We start from the raw sequence: 27347 nt of genomic DNA, 5'->3' as shown, positions 1-27347 counted from the left end.
TGCTTAACTTATATTTTGTATCTAATTTTCCTTTACCCTCTTCTTCCCTCAGAAATCTGCTGCTGGTCCAGTGCCTCTGCATATCTAAAACCATATGGTGTAAAAAGATGGCTCAGGGCAGAGCCTTGGATCCAAGCAGTGCAAATGAGCATGTGGCAACTCAGAGCAAGCAGTGCTGCCAGGCAGAGAAAGGTCTGAGCTTGATTTCCTTGGTCTCTTACTAGGCTGAGATGATCTCTGCTGATTCTCTGGAGATGAGAACCATCTAGCAGATAAGAAATCAGGTCCAAGCTCTGCTCTTTGCCACTTTCTAAAGCAGAAGTGTTGCAGCCTTTCTAGCTGTCTTTCCTCTTTGAAGCTGTACCTGGTGTGTGTAAAACTGGGTGCAGGCTTAGCAGAAGTCTGCATGTGAATCTGATGTGTGTTGCTGTGTTTTGTCCCACAGAGTTATTGATGCAGGTTTTCATGCCACTGAAATGTACTTGACAGGAGAGAGATCCATGTTTCTCTTCTGCGAATACATGGCCATTCTCATAACAAAAATTGAGTCCAAGATTTGAAAGGAAAGAGATGACTGAAGTGAAAAAGATACAGCTGAAAAAGGTTCTCTCAGTGGCCAGATATTTTCAGTGTTTGTACATGAGTCAAATTCTGTAGTTAAAAATGTATCTACAGCACAGTAAGACAATTGAAATGGCAATGGAGACTTGAAGAGTTCATGCGCTGAATGATGTCTCAGTTCCCTTCTCTACTTTCCTGCACTTTGCTGCTCACACATGAGAGTAGATACAGTATGCATGCAGTGACTTTAAAGAAGGTGATGCACAATCCCAGGCAGGAAATCCCAATCTGATGACATGGGAATGTGGTGCCAAGCAGGAGGGTGTGCATCTGAGCTGCAGGCCCCAGTTGGGTCTCACACAGGGCAACTGTGTTCTAGATTGCAATAAAGGCCAGTCGCTATTACTTACAGGACTTAGGAATGCATACTATTTCCTACAAATAGGAAACTTACAAACATGTTAAATAATTTGTCCAAAGAACAACATTTTGTTTTCCTTCACTGACTGTTATATATATGCTGTGTAAACAGTAAAATCGCTTAGATCTATTTCAGAGAATTAAAAGAGCATGGAATGAGTTTGTCTTATTTTGCTTGCCACCTGTTTAAATAAATGCAGAAGATACTGTAGACCCAGCTGTCCAGAGCCTGGGAAGCAAAGCCCATGCGTCATCTGTACAATTGATTTTAATCCTCATCATGCCATGGCTCTGAAGCACAATAAATCAGTGCCTTGGCAGAGCTCAGGAAGGGCGCTGGCTCAAAGCTGTAACCCAGCTCTGGATATCATCAGTCACTTTTTGAGGATAACTTCTGCATCTCTTGAAAAGAATGAGGAAATCCATTGGATTGGGGAAACAAGCAAATGGCAGTGGAGTGAGGCAGGTCATAAAAATGTAAGAAAGTCTGTGTCTTTAGAAAGGCTGAGAGGGGACAGCACATGGTTCCACTTCTTTGGGACCATTCACATCTTTGCAAGCAGCAGGTTTACTTCAAGGGCTGGAGTGAAGGCATAGCTCCTCTCAGCATATCAGTGATTAAACTCAAGCCATTATACAGAGTAATAGAATAGGTGGCATGTTCTTATCTAAATGGCATGTAATCTTTGCAATGTGAAGTTATAACCCATTTGCCAGAGGCTTGCTTTTCACAATGTCAAGGTCTTTGCAGCCATGTGCTCAAATTGTATTGTGTTGTCATTTGCATTTACTCATTTACATTTACTTATAAATTGTGGGTGAACACACAGATCAAAGAGTTTGAATTCAGTGGGGCAGAGGTAGAATCATAGAATCACAGAATCATAGAATCATTGAATCACAAAATGGCCTGTGTTGAAAAGATCCACAATGATCACCCAGTTTCAACCCCCCTGCTATGAGCAGGGTCACCAACCACCAGATCAGGCTGCCCAGGGCCACATCCAGCCTGGAAACAGGGAGAAGGGGAACACCATGCTGAGCTGCAGCTGGGTTGGACATCTGCTAAATCATGAACTCATGCAAGCAAATACATCTCCCTAAAGGCCACATGTATGATGTGCATCCAGCTGTGGGAATTCAGCAAACCTTGCCACCACCCACCTGCAAAATGTCAGTGCAGGAAGGAGCATAGGGCAAAGCCCTCATGTTTTCCTATGCCTGTCACAACACCTCAGGCACTGGATGCACAACAGCTTCATGTCCTTCCCCAAAATGTGGCATTTACAAGCAAGTTTCACCCACATGGGGCACCAGAGTCATGAAGGACAGCACCTAGGATGTAGATAGCCCGAAGTGTCAAGCTAAGTGATGTTCTCATCCTCAAAACTCCTGATTGACGTGAGGATTCCCTACTTATTGTGTTCTATGGGCACATGGTGGGGTTGAAAATAAGGCATTGATGGTAAATAAACACAAAAGAGCACTGCTGCTTGGTCACCTCAAGCAGGGAAGAGGAGAGATCTCCTGACTCTTGACAGGGAACTCAGTTATTGGCACAGGCACTTTGTTCTGTGTGGAAGGATCAGGAGCCCTGTATTTGTGAGCTGAACAATAGCATTAGTGGAAAAAAGGGGTGGGACTGAACACTCAAGGCTGCCTGCAGGCTGCTGTGACCTGCAAGGCACAAGCTGGCACACACAGAAGGGCAGAAGGGCTTCCAGCTTTCACGTTTGTGCTGGGCAGAGAATGGTGCCAGTGTGTGCACGTCTGCTGGGTTTCTGACCACAGAAAATGCATACAAAAGCATATATGGTAAGTGTGAAATATCAGTCTGCCCTTAGAGATGATGCTGAGTTTCAGTATCCCTATAAAGCCTTAACAAAGCATCCAACTGCAAAGGCAAACAAAAGAAGGTGTATGATGAGGTGGGTGCAGCATCCTTCCTTGCACTGACATCCCACCCCCTCTGCCCCCTCATAGGACCTTATACGGTCTGAGATCTTGCTGCAGTAATGGAAGAGGACACGAGGTTTTATTGCCTATCTAATACACTCCCTGAGTAGAAAAAATGAGTCCAGTATTTACCTTGAGATTTAACCTGGACACCAAAGTAATCCTGATCAATCTGTGTTTTCTATTTGTGTTGGGTTTTAATGAGCAAAGTTGAACTGCGGAATGCTTTAGCTTATTGTGTAACAGAAATCATTACTGAAGGCCTTGATTGAATATAGGAAGTATTTTTTGTTCAAAATCTTCATATTTTATAAATATTCTTTGCAGACATAGAAATCTTCAAAAAATTTCCTGAAATAAATGAAAACTAGGCATTCTTTTCTGCATATCACCAAATTCAAAGCAAAAACAAGGCAGAGTTTTCATGTATTGCTGGGTCGTGTTCTTTGCACAGCCTGTGGGAGACTGGCATCCCCATCATTGCAGCCCCATGGTCACCTTTCCTTGGGGAACCTCTGGTGCTGCCCCTGAAAGCTTCTTCTCTCTCCATTTTTCTGGTAGGGAATTCAGATCTTGGAGACAAATTAAACCAGTAGGGAGTTAATGTAGTTGAAAGGCTACACACGTGATGGCATGAGCCAAGTGAGTAATCCTGGTGCCATCACAGTGGACTTTCCCAGCATAGTCTTGCACATGTTTCTAAGCTTCCATTCACTTCCACATGGTTCTTATCTGGACTATAAAACTAGCTACTGCTTTTTAAGATTTCCAGGGAAACACCCCTCCCTGTAACTTCTCTTTTGCTCCAGCTTCACGTCAAATCATTCTTTTAAAGCACACAAGGCAGCACAGATAAAAATTCCTGTCTCTCATGTTTTCATGATTGCAAGGGGATGGTGCATATTGCATGCTGTTATTCTGCACTTAAGCAAGCATGCAATGGTTCAAACCAGCCAAAAATCACTTTCTTCTGTTGCTGTCAGCTTTAAGGCTAGAGCAAGAAAGTTTGATTCCATGATGTTTCAAACACAGCAGGGCTGGTCTTCAGTCTGTCCTCCCTTCCTGAATGGAGAAACTTGGGGTCACATGCCATTTACAAATATTGGGATACACCTTCAAAACATTTTGTAGAGGCATTTCCAACAGCTAGTTCCAGTGGTAGCAATTCCTGCTTCAATAAATTGCTCCTGAATGCTCATCACTTGCTAGCCCAGAGTGATCACTGTGATTCACACAGCCTAATAGTGATAGGATAAAGGTGGAAGGGCTTTAAAATAAGAGGGGAAATTCAGATTAGATGTTAGAAAGAATTTTTTTACTCAGAGTGGTGAGGCCCTGGCACTGCTGCACAGAGCTGTGGGTGCCCCATCCCTGGAGGTGTCCAAGGCCCTGGGCAGCCTGAGCTGGTGGGAGGCAATCAGCCCACGGTAGGGAGTGGGACTGGATGTCCTGTAAGGTCCCTTCCAACCTAACCATTCTGATGAGCATTTCAGCTTGCCCCGCTAGATGTCAGTGTTGCTTCTGCAAACCGCAGAAGCTGCGGCAGACACCAGGATTCTTATGCTTGTTCAATTGCATTTGCTTTTTTGGAAATGAGGCACTCGTTTCTATACGAGCCACGGCAGCCCCTCCTTAACACAGCCGTAATATTCCTGATGTCTTCAGTGCCTGTGTCCTGGCAGCGTTTGAAGCTCCAGGAGCATCCTGGAAGATGGGGATCTTGCCTTCCATAGAAGAGTGCTGGGCAGGAATGGAAAGAATATTTCCATCAGTCAGTGTTTGTTCAATGCCTGGCCAAGGACAGCACAAGAAACTGATTGGAAATTGAAAAAGAAAAAAAAAGTCCATTTTCTTCCTCTTACCTAATGAAGGAAGAAAGAAGATGAAGTTAAGAGGTTTCATTTCTGAAATCTTGGAACACATAAAAGGTAAAAATCCAATCGCAGAAAATGTTCTTTTATTTAAAAAATCAGTTTTAATATTTTAAAAGCATAAGCTCTTTCCTGATACGTATTCAGGACATTTAAGATACAGTAAAAGCACATTTTAAAGCAATTGATCACTCATTTTTAATTGTAAGCCAACCTCCATCTAGTCTGACCTAGATGAAAAATAATCCCTTTTTTATACATTAAGAAAAAAAATCATTCATCACTTCTAATAGTTTTACTAAGGAGATAATTAGGAGTCTGAATAAATGCATGTTAGATACAAACTCCTCTGAACAAGTAAAGGTGACAGGTGCCCTCCTGGTTAGTCACACCTCATTAATTCTGGCTGTCACTGAGATCAATCCTTTGACAACTGAAATAACTGTAAGGACCCACTGTAAAATGGAAATTAAAATAGCAGCCAGTTTTGGTTTTTTAACCAAGGTTTTTCTGATCGTTAAACTCTGTCACCGTTAAAATTCATCCTTTCAATCCATCCCTGGAATGTACAGTTAGTTGTCCCTTCTAAACACAGTGCACAGTAGGCAATTGCCCTTTTGCATCTACGTCTCTGGATTCAGCTTTTCCATTGAAATATAATTACAAGCGATCTTTGAAGTTGTCATCAAAATGAAGGATTAGTGGCACTGAAAATGAAGGTTTAATGACATGAAATAAACATCAGCTGTAAGCAACCTCTCTTTGCATTTCTAGCCTTTCACCCCTTTCCCACTTCCCTTTTGGACTCACTGATAGCGAATAAGGAGCACAGAGCCAAATTATGCAGTGAACTTTGTTATTAAAACAGCATGAAGTAATACTTTGAACTGGAGAGATATTTACATTTGTTTTGGTCCGTGGTAGCAGAGGAATAAAAGAATCTCTGTGTCACCCAGAGCTTTCTCAGGGACAGATGAGCAATCTCATTGCTTCAACGAGCACATGCTGTCCCACATCCAGCATTCCTTTGCTTAGACAAGCAAGAGTCAAGCCTCATAATGAGATGTCTCCTTATATCAAGTAATATTTATAGAAATACAATGTGCTTATGCATGTCTGCCTGCAGCCTTTCTTGTATTACCGGTGAAACCTTGACCTGGCTTCTCATCCCAGGCAGGCGGCACATCCAGTTCATTGCACATCTTGTCATCATCTTTGGTATCCTCCCACTGGCTGGCATTGCAGGTCTTGCTGTGGTCCCACTCTCTTCCTCCTGAGCCTGGCCACACTGGAGGGATGGCTTCAGGGTACAGCTCAGCTCATTGAACTGGTGAATCCAGTTAAGATTTCCACTTTGAGTCAGGGAGCTAAACCAGCCAAGCCAGACTCTGATGTTATTCTCTGTTGGTTGCTTTATCTCCCTGAGTGTGGTCAATGAGTTCTGCACAGCCACACATGCCATGGGGAGGGAAAAGGGAGCTGCAAGCAAGCAGACATTCTTAGACATAGTATAAAACAATGCATATTACACCTTGTGATGACATGACCATGTGATTAATTTGTTCATTAAAGCAGATCAGATTAATCAGAAAGCATCCCAAAAAGTACCTTCACAGACAGCAGTTTTCTGTTGTGTCTGCTGGTTGACATGACCCATTCTGGGGCCTCCCATCACTAGATCTGATGTAGGAGGGTTGGATTTGATGACGTTTAAGGTCTTTTCCAACCCGAGCTATTGTATGACCCTATGTGGCACAGCTGTGATAGTTCAGCATGGGATCCCATCTCTGTGGCTGCCTGGCTTAGATACAGAAGTGGCTCACACTTACCTGCATGGGTAGAGCTGCCATGAGCTGCAGCCCTGCTCCTCCTTTTCTGAGCTGTCAGCCATGGTCCCATGCATTGAATCTGGTCACTCAACAGAAAACCACCCACATGCCTTCCTCAGGGCCATTTTTCAGATGCGTTGGCTCATTTAGGCTGAGATATATGAATTCCAGAAGTGCCAGTCCAGTGGTGAAGAGGTGAAGACCAGCTGGCTGGAGATGGTAGGGAAGAAGCAGCAGCGAGGTCTTGTGTTAACCATCCTCTCTACCAGAGCCACATCCTCTGCCAGGATTTCTTTGTTCTTCATGCCTATGTTTCATCTGCTCCTTCTCATCTGTATGAGCTTCTTCTCTGCTGGGAGCTCCTCCGCCCTCTTGCTCTGGCCATCCATTGGGACCATTTTGACCCCAGCCATCAAACCCCAGCAAAGCTCATGCATGGCTTCAACCATCAGAAGCTGGGGCTTGTCTCACCTCTGCCCACCTCCAGCAGCAATGGGCACAGGCACCTCGAATGACACACTCAACACTACAAACCCTCATAATAATGCATTCCAGAACTATGATCATCATGAAGTTTCCCTCGCGCCTGCAAGGTGTGCTTGTTTGAGATTGCTTTTTCCAACACCAGCAGTACATGTGATAAATAACAAAGCACTGTGCTGGCCTGCATGTCAGTAGATATTCTGCAGAAATTGAATCCAGAAAAAATACTTATTTTTGCAAAACAAGGGACAGAGACTGGGGAGATGGTGACCAAAGCTGGGACATGATCTGCACCTGGGGGGTGGGAGGAGAACTGTGTGGTCCTTCACAAGGATCCCAAAGCTGTATGGAGAAATAGATGGAGAAAAGAGGCACGCGGTGTGTGTTGGCACAGCACTGACCAGTGCCCTCTGTGAAGCAGAGCTTTGGTGGTGCAGTAATTCCCCCATGCCTGGTAATAGGGCCTCAGCAGACAAAAATAGCTGGGTTTGTCATGGGGAGGATGACACTGCCAGGTGGACTGGGCCATGCTGCAGGGAGAGTCTGACACAGTCAGAAAATGCAATAGCCTCTTATTTAGCACACATTTCATTTGGTTTCAGGAAAACTATTTGCCAATCAATATAAAGCCATTTACTCAGGAGCTGGAGGCTTCCTGCACTGCTGCAGAAGGTTCAGTAGCTTGGAAACCTCTCACTGGGCTTAAGGGAGAGGACACAGCCTATAAAGCAGCTTTCAAAATAGATGGGTGTGTAAATGAAGGAACAATTTAAAGACTCTGTGTGATGCTCCCAGTCAATGCTTATCAAAACATCAGAGCTGTCCCATATCATCTATAACAGATGACAGTTCAGTAAATATATCCAGGATGCCAACACAAACAGCACTAAGTACCAAAACAGGGGATCACTGCTCCACGTGCTGATTTTCAGTCTGCTCTGCACAAAATTGGAGCTGAGAGGACTCAGAAAAAGTCACAGTTGTACAGAAAATGTTCCGCTATACACAACGGCAACTTCACACTACCTGAGCTACTCAATGAGACTTTTCATCTAGAAAACAGTTTAAATCAGAAAATAATAAGGGTAGTGAATTAAAAATAATAAATTATTTGTATCTTCTGCCCCGGGATTCATTATAAATATTGTCTGCTTTTCAGGCATGTGCATATATACTCATTGTTCTGCACCTTTAATGAACAAGTACTTAGCTCAGATGCTTTTCTGCTGACAACTCTATGGAGTTACACTAGTAATAGTCCTGACAATTGCTTACTAGTGTTTGCATTGAGGTTCTGCTATGAAATCTAGACTCAAAAGATATTGCCTGAAATCTCCAATCATAGATATCATAGTAAAAGAACCTTCTTCAGTCTTTGTATATGTATGAAAACATCAACCTAAAGGAGTCAGGAACACATTTCCTACTGAAATTTAAGAAGCTAGCATCTAATTCTCTCCATTCTTCTTGCAAATCTCAGCCAACTGAATCATCAGTGAAGAAATACTCATTTTAGTGGGATTCCTGAACAGCACAGGACTCATCCCAAGTGAGAGCTACACACAGAGCAGGGCAGTATCCAGGCAGATTTGTGTTTGCCTGGGCTTTAATCTCCTTGCAGAGAAAATGCCAAACTTGAATGCATGGAAAATTGGTGTTGCTAATCTTATTTTGCAGGAGAAAAGTAGCATACCTCAACCAGCATCTGGCAAGGTACAGGCTTTTAGCTTCTGACTTAGAAGAAACCTTGTATACACTGCACTGGTTGGTAGTATCTAGGATTACATGTTTTTCCTTAGAAATTTTAAATATGCAATACCAGCCTGAATCCCCTTTTTCTGTATTGTTTACCACTGTGTAGTAACAGCAAAGCAGCACACATTTCATAGGCCATAAAAATCAGAATGGGCTTAATCCTTTTCTCACACTAGATTTACATTCGTGCCCCTGTGAGTAAAGTTGGCAGTAAAGATGTTGACAGAGTGGATGGCTGGCCAGGGCCCAAGGGCACACATTTTTGAAGGTAGTGATTGAGATTACTCAGTTTTGTTGCCAGAGAAGTCTTAACCCCACATCTTTCTACTGAGGGTTTTTTGTTCTCCATTGAATCATATTGGAAAGCAACTACCCGGGAGTTGCTGAACAGGGCCATGCTACAATCACTGAGATACTAGCATCTAATTCCCTCCATTAGGAAGGTAGGTGCCCTGAACATTGTAATATAGTTGTTGGCCAAAGCAAAACTATTGTGTGTCTTCCCTGAGTCCCAGAGAAAGTGTTTCAGGAATGACAGGAGGCCATGAAACAAAAAAATGCGTCGGTTCTTGGGTGCCTTCTGCTGTCCAGCTCTGCTTTACAAGCCGCTGGGGCTTGCAGACCTCCTGTTGGAGCTATTTTGCAAAGAAAGTGCTTACCCATTTCTTCTATGTCCCTGAATTCAAACCTAGTATCCAAGTGTTGCACCGTAGTATTGCAGCTTCTGCTTTGGTCAGCTGAATAGAGGGTTTCTTGGCAAGTTTCTCTTACCCAACTTCTCTGCAAAAACTGAGATACCACGCTGCTGCTGGGGTGCAGGGTGCTCCAAGACACCAGCCAGCCCTGGGGCGTGAGGGTAAAGCTGACAGGATCAGCATAGCCTTGATGACAGGCTGCTTATAGCCCTCTTACAGATACACTGTGCTGCAGCTGTGACAGGCTAAAGATAAAAGATACAGGTTTTTTTCATTAGACTAACTTCATGAAAAAGTGAATAAAACTTCAGGGTTTAAGATAAAGGGATTTCAAGTCTAAAACCTTACCTGAGTTCACTGATAAGATCAGGTCAAGGTCTGATGATCAGTCTAACAAGCTTCTAAAACTGCTGCGCACACACAGATCATCAGGAATGCAAGGCAGTGAGCAGGACCCAAAAAGGTGAAAAATTTCCTTTGAATAGCAGAGATTCACTAATGATGAACCTATTCCAGTTTTCCTACAATTTGCTGCAACTTCAGCATTATTAACCTATTTTTCTCTTCTGAAGCTGTGCTTCTCTGTTCTTAAATTAGCTGGTGACCTAACAAAGTATTTAAGCATGTGTAACTATAAACATGCAAGTGCTGCCACTGACCTCAGCAGGAACAGTTAGGTGTTAAAGGCAACGTCCCTGCTTAAGCGGTCTGCAGGGTTGCTGTCTTATACTCTGAGGAGAATGTCACACATAATGCTTAGATTAAATGGGAGGGGAAAGGGAGCATTCCTAACATGATTACATTCAGGCTTCCTTTTATGTTTTGCGGAGGAAAACAGTATGCAAATACTGCACGTGCCTGCATGGATTCAACCTTTATTTCCTCTTTCTTGATCTCCCTAATTTTGACAAATACATTGCCTGTGGTTGTTGAGCAAGAATCTCTCCTCCAGGGACTGTGCCATGGGCCATGTGGGGGAGGGGGCACTGTGTATTTAAGCAGATCCCTATGCCCCTTGCTTCTTTCCCCCTCCAATGCTCTTGCTCCAGCTGCACCTCTGCAGAGATGGGGTAAAATCATACCTGGGCACTGAGCCAGAGTGAAAATAATGGGGATGAGGAAGGTGCTGGGTTTTTTTAAGCCATTTCTAGATCTGACTGACTACATAACTGCACAGAGAGCTGCACCAGCATAATGGACGGCATGTAAGGCAACCAAAGTGATGCAAGCAGAACCACCTTGTTTCCTCTGTGTTGCTGTGGCAGCAGGGAGAAGGAGAATCCAAAAATGAGTTTCTACTCTCACCTGTCCCCTTTCCTGCTTCTCTATCCTGCATGGGTTGGAGTGAGAGGAGTGCAGCCAGGTGTGGTCATGGAAGTTTCTGGCATGGTGCTGGTCCCTTATTCCCTTGTTGTATCATCCTGATACCAGGTCCAGCTCATACTGTTTGTGTCCATCTCTCTGCTGGATTCTGCTGCCCCTAAACTGTACCTGTTTGTGTATCCTTGCTGCCACCAAATCCTGAAAGCAATCTATCTGAAAACAAAATACTGTTCCTCTGAGCTAGTTGTCATCTAACTCCCAGCTCCAGCATACACAGTGTGCTGGCACAGCACAAAGGGTTGCATGCAGGAGAAAGAGGAAGGTCAGTAAGCCAAAGGTTCATTCTGGCACACCAGAGTGTAAACGTGGCTTGGAGTATCCAAACAAACACCGTTTACACAGACATCACTATCCTTCAGAGTTAACATTTTATCCAGCAGACGTGGGGAATTTGCTCTCTCTCCAATGCTGTATTCCAATTGTGCAAATTCTCCATTGTAGGAGGGATGTCCCACCATGGAATTCATGTCCTTATCTCGTGAGGGACCTGACAGCTTGAGATACCTGGATGCCTTGTATGGGACTTTGCAGCACCCAGCTCTGTGTTTGCTGGATATAGTGGTGTGGGAAAGGCAGGACACACCCACAACTCTTATAAAAACTTCTCATTCCCACTGTGTTCACCTTCACTACTGCTGGTCAAGCTTTGGTTGCCCAGCTTCCAGCTGTAATCTTCCATGAAGACTGACCCACAGGAGCTGCTTGCTGGCCTCCCATACACCTGTCAGGTCTGCAGCAGTTCCTAGCTGGAGGACTGTGCCTGAAAAGAGATTAAAGCTTATTTTCACAGTTTTAGGTTGTACTGTGTAATCAACAGATGTAACATTTGGATATAAAGTTGACTCAATTTTACCTCTGAGTCTCACAATGTCTTTTTAATGGTGTTACTATTTAATTGCCTGCATTATGTCTGCCCAATAGCATCACTCAATGTAATACTTTCTGTTGTGCTTTCAAAGTACTTTATAAGCTAATTATGAAATGAATAATTTAAGTGTAAATAGACACTGTGTGTTTGTATTTGACAAAGCATGTCAGAGAGCTGCAGCACTGTGTAAGCTGAATGAGGAGCTCTACAGTTTACGTCAGAGGGAAAAGCATGGAGTGGTAATGCTCTACAGCACAAAAGGCTCCATGAGACTTTTTCTGCAGTCCCAGAGGGCAAGAGCTTTAGAATAATTATTGAAGTAACAAAGCTTATATTTGATGTTACAACTTTTTCTGTCCCGTACTTAAACTCAAGATTGAAATACATCAGCCAAGGCTAGTAAACAAGTTGAGGATGCTCGTTTCACTTCAAGCATATGCACAGCGGTAAGCATAACACAGAAGTTAGGAAACTACAGCAGAGGGCCTGAATCATTGGATCATAGAATGGCCTGGGTTGAAAAGGACCATAGCCAACCAACAGACCAGGCTGACCAGAGCCACATCCAGCCTGGCCTTGAATGCTTCCAGAGATGCAGCACCCACTGCCCCATCCAATGCAGCCCTCTGCCTTCTTCTGTGTCTGTGGAGTATCAGACAACACTGTCATTGAACAAACTCGATGGGAACCCCAGTGCTCATTTAGCACAACTCCCTAGTTGATTTAGCACAACAGCAGCATGAATCAGAGCAGGTGTTTGCCAAGGCAGAGCAGTCAGGTTATAACCAGCTTTGGCTGGCACTTCTGCAACACACTGCATTCTTGACTCCAGCTAAAAAGCAGGCAGGAAGGTACAGGGCTCACTATTGACTGGAAAAGAAAAAAAAAAAAGTCTTTACAGAAAATCAAGTGCCCAAATTTGGCAGAGCTTTAGACACACCTACGGGCATAAAACACTTGCCTAAGTAGTCATGAAAGAGTGAAACATTTGGTTTTCTAGCCTCAGTAGCTTTAAACTGGAAGAGAGCGGATTTAGACTGGATATTAGGAAGAAATTCTTCACTGTGAAGGTGGTAAGACACTGGGACAGGTTGCACAAAGGTTATGGATGCCCCCTCTGTGGATGCATTCAAGGCCAGCCTGGATGGGGCTTTGAGCAACCTGCTCTAGAGGGAGGTGTTCCTGTCTACAGCAAAGGGTTGGAACTGGATGACCTTGAAGGTCCCTTCCAACCTAAACCATTCTGTGACTCTGTAATTCTACGACCTTATTTGTTTCCACTTAGGTTGGCTGATGTTTTATCAGCACAGATTCATCAAACCACGGAACCATTAAGGCTGGAAAAGACCACTAATATCCCCAAGTCCAACTCCACCATGCCCACTGCCCATGTCCCCCAGAAGCACATCTCCACAGTTCTTGAACACCTCCAGGTATGGTGACCTCCCAATCCCTGTGCCACTGCATCACCACTCCTCCTGAGAAGAAATAAGTAGTAGTTTTTGGGAAGCTACCTTTTCCTACGGGCAGCTCGCTGAACTCTGAAATCTCACTCTCATTACCTGTACCCTCTAACTTTGTGAAGTCCACAGCCAAAAGCTACCCAGTACCAAATGAAACAAATAGAAGGTATTTCTTCCTATCCTTACAAAAAAAGGAGAGAAAGAGAGAAAAAAAGCCCACCCTCCTCCGAAGTTCTGAAAACCCTTTAAGTTGCTGTGCCAACACAGTCGGTCCCCATTCACCCCCTGCAAGCAGCCCAGGCAATGCCGGCTGCCGCCGCCATTGCTTGGGACCCGCGGAGCGAAGGTGGCCGTGCGCGGATGTGTGCGCGGCGCCGCAAGGAAAACCGCGGTGCTCCGGCCGGGAGCGGCTCCCAGGCGGTGCCGTGGGCAGCCCCGCGGCGGGAGGCGGAGGAGGCGGGGCGCGGGCCGTGCCGTGCCGTGAGGGCTGCGGCCGCTCCGCCTCACCGCCCGCGGGCGGGGGGGCGCGCTCGCAGCGGCCGGGGCGGGGAGCGGTCGGCGTCGGTCCCTCCTCCCGCCCGCGCTCACTACCGCCGCCGCCCGCGCTCGTTGCCGCGCCGCCGCCGATGTCCGGACCGCTCCTGCGGTGAGTGCGCCCCGCCGGATCCCGCCCGGCCAGAAGTTCGGCGCGGCCCGGCCTCGCCTTTGTGCGCGGAGCGGCCCCCTGCCCCGCCGCGCTCCGCCGCGCTACCTGCCGCTCTTTGTTCCCGCCGCCTTTGTTCCCTCGGTGCCGGCTGCACCTTCGGCGCCGCCCGCTTTCACCCCTACCCCGCTCCCTTCCCACCCTCCGCCTCCTTGTAGCCGGGAGGAACGGACGAGAAGCCCTGGGGCCGAGCGGGCCGCCCGGCGGAGTTCGCTGCGGGACGCGGCCGGAACCGGGCGTGGGATCTCCGCCTGGGGCAGCTCCGGGCCTGAACCCCGCGCTCGGCGGGAGGCGGCGGGGCTCGGGCAGAGGGAACGGAGCGCGGTGGGCGGGCGGGCAGGCAGCGCTCGTTCCTCCGCAGCTCCGCTTCGCGTGGGGGGCACGGAGCGTTGTGAAGTCCTCATCTCTTCGGTGTCGCGTTCAGAACTCAGCGTGGTTACTTGTTCGGGAGAAGTTCCCGTCGGAGCGAAAAGCAGCAGTGACTTTTCCGTTAGCAGTTACGGAGCCGCTCCCGCCCTGCTAACAGCTGAGGGCTCCCCGCGCTTCCCGCTTCTTTCTCTTTTCCTGCCCCGGGAGCCGTTGGCTCCTGCAGCGGTTGGTGCTGAGCGGTGCCGGCGTGCTCTGCGGCACGTGGGGACCTCGGGCTGTTGCTTGGCAAGGAGCGTGGGTCAGGTGCAGGGCTTGGAGGGAAGGATTCCTCTGTCCCACCTAAATGGTGAGAATCACAGAATCGTACAGATTCGGAGGGACCGCTAAAGCCCAACCCCCTGCTAGCACAGGTTCCGTTCAGTAGGTTGCACGGGAAAGTTGACTGGGGGAGGTCTTGAATACCTCCAGAGAAGCAGACTTCAGCACCTCCACGGGCGGCCTATTCCAGTGCTCTGTTACCTTCAAAGTTAAGTCTTTCTTCCCTTTTTGCACATGAGCTGCTGCAGGAATTGAGCGGTAGAGCAGGTGCACATTCCTCGAGTCCGTCCAAGTGCTCAGGCAAAAACCGTCAGTGGGTTTGTTTGAGAGCTCTCACAGCCTCTCGATCCTTTCTTGGACTGGTGCGCCTTTCAGGATGCAATATGTCCCACCTGTCCTCTCCCCCCTTTTTCCAATCGTTTTTGTCCATCACAGCTCTCAGGGTGCTCTCCCATCATGGAACTCACAAGTGCCCTGTGCAGAATCTTGGCTCATTTGTGGCTTGACTGAAGTGACAAAACCTCCACTCACACCTCTGTTTGAAACGTGATATTTGAAAATATGCGCAAACCTCTGGCACCTGGTGAGCTGTCATGGCCTTTCACCACCCCTGCGGCTGTTCGGCAGAGCAGTGGCAGCTATTAGTGCTGTCCACAGTGATGGTCCCCACCATGCCACGCTTACAGCTACCTCACCTCACAACCGGGGCAGCCCAAAGAACTGATTTCCAGGATGGAGCAGGTGGGATGGGAAGGGCTGTGTGGGGTGGGAGCAGATTACCTGGAACCTGCTGGGAAGGATGGGGATGAGCTACAAAGTGCTGGGAGTGAGGGGCGCTGGCAAAGGGGTGATTGCAGGGGCGATGAAAACACTGGTGGTAATTGCAGCCAGTGCTGCAGTGATTGATATTGCAGTAGTGTGTGGTTCCTTTTGTGCTAGATGCTGTACAAATATGTATTCAGAAGTGCAGGTGGTTGTTCTCATCGTCAGAGTGAAGGATAATGAATGATTGCTGCCTTTTTACTACAGCTATCTATAGCAGTGTACATCAGGGTTCCTTTATTTAAACAGATACTTACAGATAACTTCAGGAAGCAAATATATCTTAGGTACCATGGATGTCAACTGAGAACTATGCAGCTTAAGAGGGGCAAAAAAACTTTTTCTCCAAGTAAAACTGATCAAAAATTCACTAAAGTAAATGGGAACTGTGTTGGTGTGAGCAGCGCTTGTCTAGTCCTGGAGTGTGCTGTGTTTTAGTTATCTGTCAGACAGATTATAAGCACAGACACAATGAAGTAATTCAAGAAGTGGCGTGCCTTAATGACCTAATAGGCTTAAAATGCTTTATCTCCCAGGCTGCTAGTTTTACGTCATCAATGAAAGTAGTGAAAGCAGTTTTTTACTCTGGATTTTATGTTGCTTCTTTTGGTAGGTTTTGGGTAAAGCTGTTTCTTGTGTTGACAAGTCTACATTTGAGGGGATAATGGGCCATAGTTTAGCCCTTTTACTGAGTTCATTGTAAGCGCTGTAACATCCCTTTACCAGTAATTAATTCCATAAACAGCGAGATCAGTTCCGTTTGGTTTCCTCACCATCTGAATATAGAAGTGAATGAAAGAAGAAATCCCAAAGAGTGCAAGAAGAAGCACAGCTTGATAGATCAGGTATAAAGAGGCCCATTCATCTGAGTTTATCTGTCGTACAGGGATATGCCCTTACCCCATGAATCATCTCCTAACATCTGTTTGCAGCTCTGTTTTCTTAGCAACTGCGGCTCTGTTAGATCTGGATTCTCAATGGCTGGGTTTGTACAGGGAGATGTGAAGAGACGATCCAGACTCTCACTACTGAAGCTGTGCCTTTGAGCCAGTTCAACCCATTTGTTTTCTTCCCTGGAGCACAGTGAATACTGGGTTTAAATTCTAGCAGCTGGGATGCTTATACGTGTATGTGTGCAAAGAGATGCTTATCTGTTGCTTACCACAACTGAAGTGTTTCCCCAGCATTACCTGGCGGCGGTGGAGAACCAGGCAGCTGGCTGTGCAGTTGCTCATGTTGAAGGAGGTGAGCCGCTTGTACCACACTTTCCCCAGCTTCCCCTCAGTTTGTTTTGAGCTGTCACAGGGCTTTTAGATGTGGGAGAGGATGTAGTCTCTTCTTGCAGAGTCAGAGAAGCATTTGAAACAGAGACAGTGATTGCGAGAGAACGCTCCTAGCGACCTGCCTGTTGGAACATGCAGCTGGATTAGTTGGTGGGATTATAAGTGCGGAGTGCTATATGAGTAACACTTTGGGACTGGATCCATAAGCTGTGATTAAGGGGAAGGTGACATTTTGTACACCTCTCACCTAATCTTCCTTTGCCTGAGTTTCATCTGTGACTGGTGTGGGTAGAAGGAATACTGCTGTAATCGAGATAGAGGTGGCCATGCAGCCACCGGGAGATCAAGTTTATCTGAGTTCTGTCGACTTTGCTCTGAAGAGGTTTGGGACAGATATTCAGCTGGAGCTGAATTGATCTGGACCACAAATATGTTATGGGAGTACCATAAGCTTGTCCAGGACCGTAGATCAAAACCTGGTAGTGTATGTTACGTCATAGGACATGGATTTTACTGGTTGTCCTTCCTGACTTGTGTCCCATGAAGCATGAAGGGTGTTGGCAGCAAGTTGCTGCTGTGAAGGATGAACTTATTTTGGCTTGGGATAATGCTGAGAGCGTGAAGACCACTGCATTTGTTTGTGAAGGGATTGTAGAGTGGAAATGGGAAGACTGAAGAGGTTCTGCTAGTACTGGCCAACTTTGCATGATCTTCATGGATCACAGGACATGAATCCTGGTACTAGTGTGCATATGAAGAAAGCAGTCTCTGTACATCACCTAGATCACAGTTTTCACAACAGCAGATGAAAAAAACTGCTTCTCTGGAAGTGCTAAGGGCCAGCATAGAGGGAGTGGAGAAAAATCTTGTGTTTCACTTAGCTGAGCGCATGGAAAGGGAGAAGAAAAAAGCTGTGCTGGGGAAAGGGCTGTTATCTGCCCATAGGAGGGGAAATGGGGCAGAACTTTGACTCTGGTCTAAACCACAGCCCCTGGTCTGCCTCAAAGAGGCATGTTTGCTTTCTCACCATGCTGCAGCCTGCTGATAACTCCCCACACAATGCAGCCAAGCAAACAGGCTTGAGACATTTTGCTGACCCTGATACAAGAGGTACTCTTTGCAGCAAGGGACGGAGGGAAGGGGGAGAGAATACTATTAGGTATTTGAGCTTTAAGATTCAGGCTGCAAGTTCTATCAAAGGAAATGACAATAAAGATCGAAAACAAAGCAATTACAATTACTTTCATGGTAGTGTGGGGAGGAGGCAGAAATGTGGATTTTACAGGAAGAAGTTTTACTTTTTGGGTCTTTTGACTTATTGATTGCCAGGAGAATCACAAGAAGTTGAAATGAAATGAAGAGTTGAGGGTGGAGAGGGGAACACACTGCTGCCTGTGCCCTGTGTGTCTGTGGCTAAGGAATGGTGTACAGCTGGCCACAGTGTGCTTGTAAAAATGTTGGAAGTGGACAGCTTTAGGAATTTTTTTGTGTGTTTGTTGGCATCAGAGAGAACTCTGCTTTGTGTTGGGTTGGTTTGGGTTGTTAGCATCCACCTGGGTGATGCAGGGAGGGAAATGACAGCTGCCCCACAAGCAGCATGTCTTACTTATTGGGAACTCTCATGAAGCAAGCTTTAGTTGCAGGTATATTTCACGAAAGCTTGAAGTTCAGTGATTAAACCATAGAGTCATAGAATATCTCAAGTTACAGGGGACCCATAACGAACACTGAATCCAAGTCCTTTTCCATACAGGACCACCCAAAAATCAGTCCATATGTCTGAGAGCACTGCCCAGATACTTCTTGAATTCCAGTAACCTCGGAGCTGTACCCACTGCCCTGGGGATCCTGTTCCAGGGAAATGAAACTCTTCTAGCAGAACTAAGCCCTCTCAGTGAAGGTAGCTGTGTGCCATCCAACTGCAGGATGTTGGGGAGGAAGGGATGTGCAGGGCACTTGCACCTGGTGCCTCTGGGGAGGCAAACCTTCTCACCTAACTGGAAACACAGAGGTACTTCTTTGTTTATGTCCTTTCTCTCAACTTAAATTGTGAGATTCATCTTGCCAAACTACAGCAAAGCTGTCTGCATGCGAGACAGTAGTCTAGACTCCTTTCATAGTCACCAGAGAGGAGCAAGTGCTTCTGGGCCATGATTCATCCACACTGACATCTAAAAATACCCTGGATGAACTGCCCTAAAAGTGCCTGTTCCTCTCCATTGTTTCTACAGTGTCCAAACAATGGAGGCACGTGGAGGCATCTCTGTTGGAGATGTTTAATGTCAGGAGAGCTGAGCCTCAGCCAAAATGTCTAATAGCACAGCACAGGTTCTAGGAGGGCTGTGTGTGTCCTCGTTTCTGTCAGATAGGTTGTGCTGCGTGAGGCAGTGGAGCCTTGAAGGCCTGACCTGGAAGCAGAGGGCAGACAGCAATGTCCTGTTCAAAGCCTTCCTCCTCCCCTAGTCATTCTCTGGATTTGGGAAGGCTTCAAGCTGCACCTGCAGCGCCAGACAATCTTCTGCTATAAATAAGAGGCCAAAGGGGATTTGGAGAGTGGCTTTTTCAAGGTTGTCCCTCAGGTTACTGGCAGTGACGATGACAGCAGACTCCCAGGGGTGTGCTCCTTCCCTGTGCTCCCTGCTGCAGCCTTGCAAGCATCCGTGCTCCCAGAGTGGCATAGTGAGTGGTGATGGACGGCACCTGGTAGGTAATCATCACCTTTTCATGAAAACTTAATGCAAAATGTTAGGTATATTATTACATTTCTGTAAAACCCATGCTTCAAGCACATCACTGAATTACTGTGTAGCCATTGGGCTAGTGGGGATAATTGCAGGCATGCTCAGAAATGGTTAAACCTTGAAGGAATAAGTGTGCTGCACTTCAGGCTTACAGTAGTTGAAGACAGCGTGTATGGTTAATTAATGATGCATGGAAATTTTTTAAGCTCACCTGAAACTTGCAGTGGGCCAAACCGTTGCAGTCGCATGGGCAGCTGTGACCTGGTCTGCCCTGAAGCGTGGCTACTGCTGCAGTCTTACTTAGCAGCATGGAAGAGAAAGCATGGGTTTTTCTGGGAAAAGCCTGACTTACCTGTGCAGGTAAACCGTGGAAGATAGGGCTAAAATTTCTCCTGTGTAGAAAACTAGTTTGCAGCAACAGAACTTCCTTTTCCAACTGAACTGAGTATCTAAGGGGAGAGTTTGCTGACGGAATTTGCTTGACTAACAGATACAAAGTACAGGTGCGTACTGAGCACTGAATGGACCTCCTGCACCTCCAGTTTCAGACAAACACTGGAGCATTCTCCTACCTTTTTTTGGTAAGGGAGAGAAGAACATGTTAACAGTGAAAGAGAAAGAACGTGTTATGTGAGGCTGGCTTTGATTTCTGAAGTTGTGCTCTCGGGATCTGTGGTTGAGCTGTGTGAGGTGAAACAAATTGCAATTTGATCCCAGGGAGGAGAAATGAGAGGAGGAGGAAAGAGCAAACTATTAAATAAGAGCTGGGAGGAAAGCCAGCCTCCAAAAATAAACATTGAAGATCAATTCCAGGTACTTCCTGGTATTGTCATTCTGCTTCATCAACCACTTTGACTGTAACAAGTGGTTGCGAAGTTAGCAGGCTGACAGCTTTACAGTTGCTTTTGTATAAAAGCATCAACAACAACAATTCAAAACAATACTTTTTATTAAAAAAAAAAAAAAGAAGAAGGAAACCCTGTCTGATAGATTGTTTGCAAAGTTGTTTCTTACACAGATTTGGGTGGGATGTTGGTGACGAAATCCTCCTGGGATGGAGAAGGCAGAACTTGTTATTGTAAGAGGAGAGTAAGAGCAGAGCTGGCTTCATTTGGGGATAGAGAAAAATTTGAATTTTCTTCCTAATTATCTGCCTGGGGTTCCCAAAAAGAAGGAAACAAAGTTGTGCAATGAAGGTGTTCCTGCAGAGTGGCAGTGCCTTGCTGGTGCGGGCAGGCTTTACCTTCTACAAGTGAATGCTTCCTGTTTGGAAAGCTTGGAAGCAATTCTTACCGTGTCTCTTCTTGCAGAGGATCTCAGAAAAGCTGGTCCTATGATTTTACTGTACTCAAAGCAGGTGCATGGATTGTAAGGAAACCAGAGCATATCCTGTTCCTTGTATCCTGCACGCCAGCTCCTTGCTGGAGTTTCACCAAGGGCAGCAGCTCCAAGAGAAAGTGATGCAGAAGCACACATTGGCGTGTGCAGTTGGCCAGAATGCCAGGCTCCTGTTGGCTGTGATGCTGCCAAGGCTGCCTGGCTGGCTGGGGAGAGCATGGTGCAGTGGTGGTGCTTACTCAATGCACATTTACTGCTGCTTGATTGGACTTGTCCATAAGTAACTGGATGTTAGTAATTCTGTTGCCTTTCAGTGAGGGAAATGCGCAGGGCTCATGGGCATTTGTCCTGCTTTGTCTCCATGGTAAGAAATCCAGATTCTGAAGAAGAACAACAACCTGGGCTGGTCTGTGGTTTGGGCACTGGCAAGAGGACTTAGCATCCTCAGGTGGGGAAAGCATGAGATAAGTTAGGCATCCTACTTTCTGAGCTATTTCCTATTTAAGAAAAATAGGAAATCACTGCAAGAAAGACATTGAGGCCCTGGAGCGGGTTCATAGAAGGGCAACAAAACTGATGAGGGGTCTGGAGCACAGGCCTTGTGAGGAGCAGCTGAAAGAGCTGGGAATGTTCAGTCTGGAGAAGAGGAGGCTCAGGGGAGACCTTATTGCTCTCTATAGCTACCTGAAGGGAGGTTGTAGTGAGCTGGCGGTTGGCCTCTTCTCTCGTGTAACTGGTGATACAACTAGAGGGAATGGCTTCAAGCTGCACCACGGGAGATTTAGGCTGGACGTTAGGAAATACTACTTATCTGAAAGAGTGGTCAGGCAGTGGAATGGGCTGCCCAGGGAGGTGATGAAGTCACCGATGCTGGAGGTGCTCAAGGAGCGTATGGATGTTGTGTTGAGGGATATGTTTTAGTGAGAGCTATTGGTGATGGGTGGATGGTTGGACTGCATGATCTTGTAGGTCTTTCCAACCTTGGTGATTCTGTGATTCTATTTGGAGTCAATGGTTTTGAAATTGCAACTGAATATATATATATATATTTTTGTATAGCAGGAGTGATTTGTTGTAGCAGGTTAGCATATACCAACAAGTTTTTTTCTTGGGCTTTCTATGAGCAGCTTGGTGGTTTGTTCCTCTCTGACAGCAGTACTGGTAGGAATCAGAATGTTGGCCTGGTTTTTGCAGCACACAAAAAGTTATTCTTCAGGCTTGAAACTGTGCTATAAATTCGAGATTTATGTTTGCATGGGGATTTTTGTATTTTGTAAAGCAAGTAATTCTTTGAAAGCAAAGCAAAAGACATTTTGTTGAGAGCAGAAGACAGAAGAGCTCCTTGGAAACTGCTGAGTTTGCGGAGTGGAGCACCAGTTTTCTATCACTGCAGAGGGTCCCGCACAGGCAGTGTGGGGGTTATCATGGTCCAAGGGCTCTTTCTGCATGTGCAAAACCCACACAGGTGTGTCAGTGTTCAGATTTTCACAGGCAGGTGTCCAAAGGAGATCCTAAGTGGCAATTTTTTTGGGGGAGATTTTAGCTGGAAGCTTAACTGGGAAATGAGAGGCTCACTGTTTGGAGGGGCAGCCCCTCCAGGTCAGAGCAGGACAAGCAGCAGTTAGCATTGCTGGAGAGAGAAACTGATGAATTCACAGCTGCCAGGCTGGGTTCTATCATTTAAATTATAATTTGCCCTTCAAATTTTGGCAAGCTTTTGTTACTGTTTGTTGGACAAATCTCTCTTTTGTGTTCTTCTGCCTCTGAAGCAGCAAGCGCTGGTGGAGCGCTACTTGCAGCAGGATTCCTCTTCTCTGCTATATTTAGTGATCAAAACAAGCCCGTGATCTTTACAGGAATACTGCCAAAGCAGATAGGAGTTGCATGAGACGTGCCCTTTCTCTCTTGGCTCCCAAATACATATTGCATTTAGCTTCCCTCCCCTCTCTTGCCGTTCCCGAGGGCTCTGCCTTCTGAGGTCTGTGTGCAGATGTTGTGTGCTGCTGTCTCCAGTTGTTTTGATCTGTAAGAGGAAGTCCTCAGTCCAGCAAAGACCCCTGCATTTATATCTCTGCTATCCCTACCTTTCCCTTCTCTAAATTTCCTGAAAAAGCAGATTACCCCTTTTCAGAAAGATCTGAGAATGGCCTTACGATTTAATTGGGAAACTCCAAGCTGTCATTGCTTAAGCGAGGTTCACTCAGCAGAATAATCTGCTTGTTAACCATCCGACTGTTTCCTTTATTCAGGGAAAAAGGGAATTAGTAAGGCAGTGGGAAGGAAGCAATTTTATTCCTTCAAAGGCAGAGTGTTACTAGCAGCCTGATTCTTGTTAGTATAATGTCATTCATACAGAATGGGTATAATTATTAGTTAGCACTATTTTAAATACTTTTTACAGTTTATAAAGTGATTTCAGTGTTGGTGGCAGGCTAGCTGTGAGTCTCTCAGAAAACATTAAGCAAAGGTTCTATTTTTTTGAGGGGAAATAAAGATGAGTAAAAGAAACAAAAGAAAAAAATTAGTGTTTTCCAACCCATTCCAACCAGAGTCCCCTGTGTGACAGCTGAAGTGGCTCTGCTTGCAGCCCGTGCCCTGCCTCTTCCCTTCCAATTGTAAGGAGAGACCCAGTTCAGGAAGCACAGAGGAAGGGCTGCAATGAGCTGTTTGCACAGTGCTGCAGGATGGGAGCAGCAGGCCTGAGGCCTGCCTGTGCCCACACAGTTGGGTCTTGGTCACCTGGGAATGGCCTAGATCCTGGGATAGTTGAGTTTCTTGCGTTGTGTTTAATAAACCCTTCCCCGCAGCCCCTGTCGATGTGGCTATGGCGTGGCTTGTGGAGTCACAGGGAAGCGCGTGCCTGTACCCCGCTTTGTGGAAGCTGTTCCCATCTGGCCTTGTGGCAGCAGAGCACCATATACCTGTTGTGGCACCTAGCTGGAGATTTTGGCACGTTGTACTTACTGGTTGTGATGTGGAGATTGAATTGTCATTCTGGCCCATGGCCAAACCACCGCAGTGTTTTCGGCTCCGTGTGTAGCGGTGTGCTGGACGCGGTGTTGGCCTTCTGAGCCTCCAGGCACCCATTGCTCTACCTTTTTACACTAACAGTTGTGACTACAGGTTTTGAATGCTTGTTTTTATTAACGATGAAGGAAAACGTGGAAACCAGTTGGAAAATCATGTTTTCTCCAGCTTAATTAAGTATGCTTCAGCAGTGCAATTCCTCTTGGGAACAGATAAATGTGGGATAGGCTCTTGTTCTGAGTGCACAGAGCAAGCAAATGCATCATGCATCTCCGTGGGTCAAATCTTGAATGAGGCTTAGCTCATGTTAATAAAAGCATTTCTGTGTGTTAACAACAGCATGGAATTAATGCTGTTTTCAAACTGTGTACTTGTACCAGGATGGCTGATATATTACCACCCCCCAAAGAAAGAAAAGGTCAGGAAAGACATTTTTCTAACCATGTTTTCAAATTAATTAATGCAGTGGGAAGATCCATTGTACCTCTGTAACAGGAAGTATTACTGATGTGTAAATCAAAGACAAACCAGCAACATTTGCTGGCCTTAAAAAGTGGCGTAGCTTTTGTATACTCAGACGCTTGTCCTGGCATGTTTTCAAGATTATAAATAGATTACTGGGAAGTCCCTGGATGAGAAAAATGTCCTGTTGCTGGTTGTCATAAATAAACTAACATGACGTGTCTTGGTCTTGCAGCTCTTATTCTTTGGAGGAGTCCTTGCTTGTGCATTTAATTTCAGTGTGTCAGTTCACGTGAGTGAAGACTATTTCTGTGGCAATGAGGTGTAGTTTTGTGTCCATCTGTATTTCTTGCAGATTCAACATTCTCTGGGATTGGTTCTTTCTGAACAGTTGTTTGGCCTTTTCCAAGCTTTTGCATTTTGAATTCCTTCACCTCCTGCTGCTTAGATCTTAACAAGACCCAAGGCCAGACCTGAGTCTCTAATGCAGTTTCTTAAAGGGCAGATACCCATCTAAAAGCAGTGGGTTTTTATGTAGAATCATCATAGAATCATAGAATAGCCTGGGTTGAAAAGGACCACAATGATCATCTCATTTTGACCCCCCTACCATGGGCAGGGTCGTCATCCAGTAGATCAGGCTTCCCAGAGCCACATCCGGCCTGGGATCAGAAGGCTCTACTCTCTTTTCCCCATCACCTTCAAAGTGATGGAAACGTAATGGGAGACTTTTATTTCCTCCTGAAAGCAAGGAGAGTGTGCCATTTCACTTACTGGATGGTGACGAATACTTTTTTTTTCTGTGAGAAAGTAGTCAGTTCATCAAGCAGTGGAAATCAGGGCAGATCTGTCAACGGTGTTCTTCTGAGTTTTGTTACCTGAGGTTCTGGCTTTGAAAAGAAGGGGATCTGTACATCTGCTTTGTGATCTCATTCCAGCTGTGAAATTGTATACTGTATGAGGCCACCTCAAAGACCAAAATTGTCTGGCATTCTAAATGTGAGAAGAATGAGTATCACTTTGGAGTAGGACTTCCAGCAGAAAGAGTGCCTTAATGGAAAGGTATTGGAAAATGCAGGCACGGAAAGCCCCGAAACTGGCATTTAAAAGTAGTGAAATAGTTGAGGAGGAAGGGTGACATCAAACTTTAGTGCTGTGGGAAGTGACTTAAGAGGAGTGTGAGCACACTGGAAGTGAGTGGAAAAGAGCAAACATTGTTAAAACAAAACAGGCAACCCATACATAGAATCATAGAATGGCCTGGGTTGAAAAGGGCCACAATGATCATCCAGTTTCAACCCCCTGCTATGTGCAGGGTTGCCAACCACCAGTGTCCAGCCTGGCCTTGAATGCCTCCAGGGATGGAGCATCCACAACCTCCTTGGGCAACCTGTTCCAGTGCTTCACCACCCTCTGGGTGAAAATCAACCAAAAAAACCAAAACCTCAAATCCCAACTTGATCAGAAGGGTTTCTCTTTGGTAGTTCTTCAAGACATGTTATTGTGATTTGAATCCCAGCAATTTGCCTCTAAGGAGACTACGTCAGACTTACAGAACAACTGCTTGCCAAATGAAGGTTCAGCAGCGCTCTGTTAAGAAGGCAAAGGATCTTCAGTCCGCCTGCATTGTGAAGTTCCACTTCCTTCAGACAAATTTGCCAGAGATAAAAATCAGCCGTTTCTTGTCGTGACATCAGCTCAGCTAACGCATGAGTAATAATAATCTGTTGCTAGGAACAGCCTTCAGTTTACAGGCAGAGGCCTCTATGGAGGGAAGGTCTAAGTCCCCGGGTGAGCCATAAACAATCAGCAGCACTTCAAAGAAGGAAAAGTAAAACCAAGTGGTTGGAGATGTCATACAAAGATGTCTGTAATACCTATTGCAACACCAACTGAAAGCATGTAGCCAACATAATTGGGAAAATATGAGGCATGTGTCTGTAAATACAGAAACAATGAAGCAGAGTCTTACTGACAACGGATTATAACATTCACCATATAAACCTCTAGACAGGCTTGTTTGCAAGATCTCTGCTTTCAGCTGGAAGGAGTGCATTTGTGAGCTAATTTCATGCCATGTGATTTTTTTGGGATTAGCTCCCAAAGAGGGCTCTGAGGGCACATCTGCCCAGCAGGCTGCAGCACAGTGCAGGGACGCCCAGGAGTTGGCTGGCACTCACTGGGATCGTGAGGCAGCATGGAAGTCATGCCAACTAGTTTACCTTGCCGGCTTAAAAGTGTGCATTATCATTATTTCTTGTAGTAATTTTCATCGTTAATGAGACGTGCATTTTGTATTTTAATTGTAGTTGCACACGTCCTTTGAGAACAGCAGCACTTCTGCCACAGAGGAGCATGCTGCATGATTGCTGTTTTGTTCACACAGTGAAACCCTACTGCTCTCTATACTTGGACTAATTGAAGGATGAAATCTGTAATCTATAATGATCCAACTTGTTCTGTTAAGGCTACAAAATCCTTGCTAGTGAATCTGCCAACATCCATGCCAAACTTTTCCCCCTTTTCTTTGAGACAAGCATGTTTTTATAAAGACGCAGGTGAAGAAAAGTGTCTCTTAAAGTCTCACTTGGACTTAAGTCTCACTGGAGATGTGGAATTTAAGTCAGTGTTGTCTGTTCTCATGATGATCTCTCCAGAATTTAAAGCTGAGGTGTATTTTTAGGTTAGTTTCTGAGATTTCCAGTGTGTTACTTGCTCTTAGATTTCTTGGTCTCTCAGCGTGCCCTTGTTTCTCTGTAAATATTCTTTTAACCAACTGATGTTTCAACTCAATTTGTGAAAGAGAGATTTCAAGAAAGTTGGGTTGAAATTATGTATTATGAGCATACTGATGTAATTCCCACCATTGTGAGAACTGCAGGAGAGGTAAGGGAGGGAGTTCTGTACTAACACCCACTAGCAGATAGCCTGGGTTTGGGATTTAGAAGTGTCATTGTCATGGGGAAAACTTTGGTTGGCGTTGAACCATTTGAGTTGCAT

General features: G+C 45.7%; 1 protein-coding gene and 1 long non-coding RNA gene across 9 annotated transcripts in view; one reads left to right on the top strand and one right to left on the bottom strand.

Moving 5' to 3' along the window:
* Positions 1-587: 587 nt before the first annotated feature.
* LOC128086711 (uncharacterized) lies at positions 588-15314 on the bottom strand. The gene is made up of 3 exons (XR_008209494.1): positions 14129-15314; positions 5712-11713; positions 588-4677 (listed from the first exon to the last, which is right to left on the bottom strand). It is a non-coding gene; the product is annotated as an uncharacterized LOC128086711 (long non-coding RNA).
* The window catches only part of SYNE2 (spectrin repeat containing nuclear envelope protein 2), a 172416-nt gene continuing 158882 nt past the window's right edge, over positions 13814-27347 (top strand). For all 8 annotated transcript variants that reach the window (XR_008209492.1, XR_008209489.1, XR_008209488.1 and 5 more), the window contains exon 1: positions 13814-13930. The gene's annotated coding sequence lies outside the window, so the exon portion shown is untranslated. The remainder of the gene's footprint in view (positions 13931-27347) is intronic.

This window comes from Tympanuchus pallidicinctus, unplaced genomic scaffold (assembly GCF_026119805.1).
Source record: "Tympanuchus pallidicinctus isolate F22 unplaced genomic scaffold, pur_lepc_1.0 scaffold3, whole genome shotgun sequence".
Lineage (NCBI taxonomy): Eukaryota > Metazoa > Chordata > Aves > Galliformes > Phasianidae > Tympanuchus > Tympanuchus pallidicinctus.
Note: the sequence above shows the minus strand (reverse complement) of the source record. Positions and strands in the feature narration are given on the sequence as shown.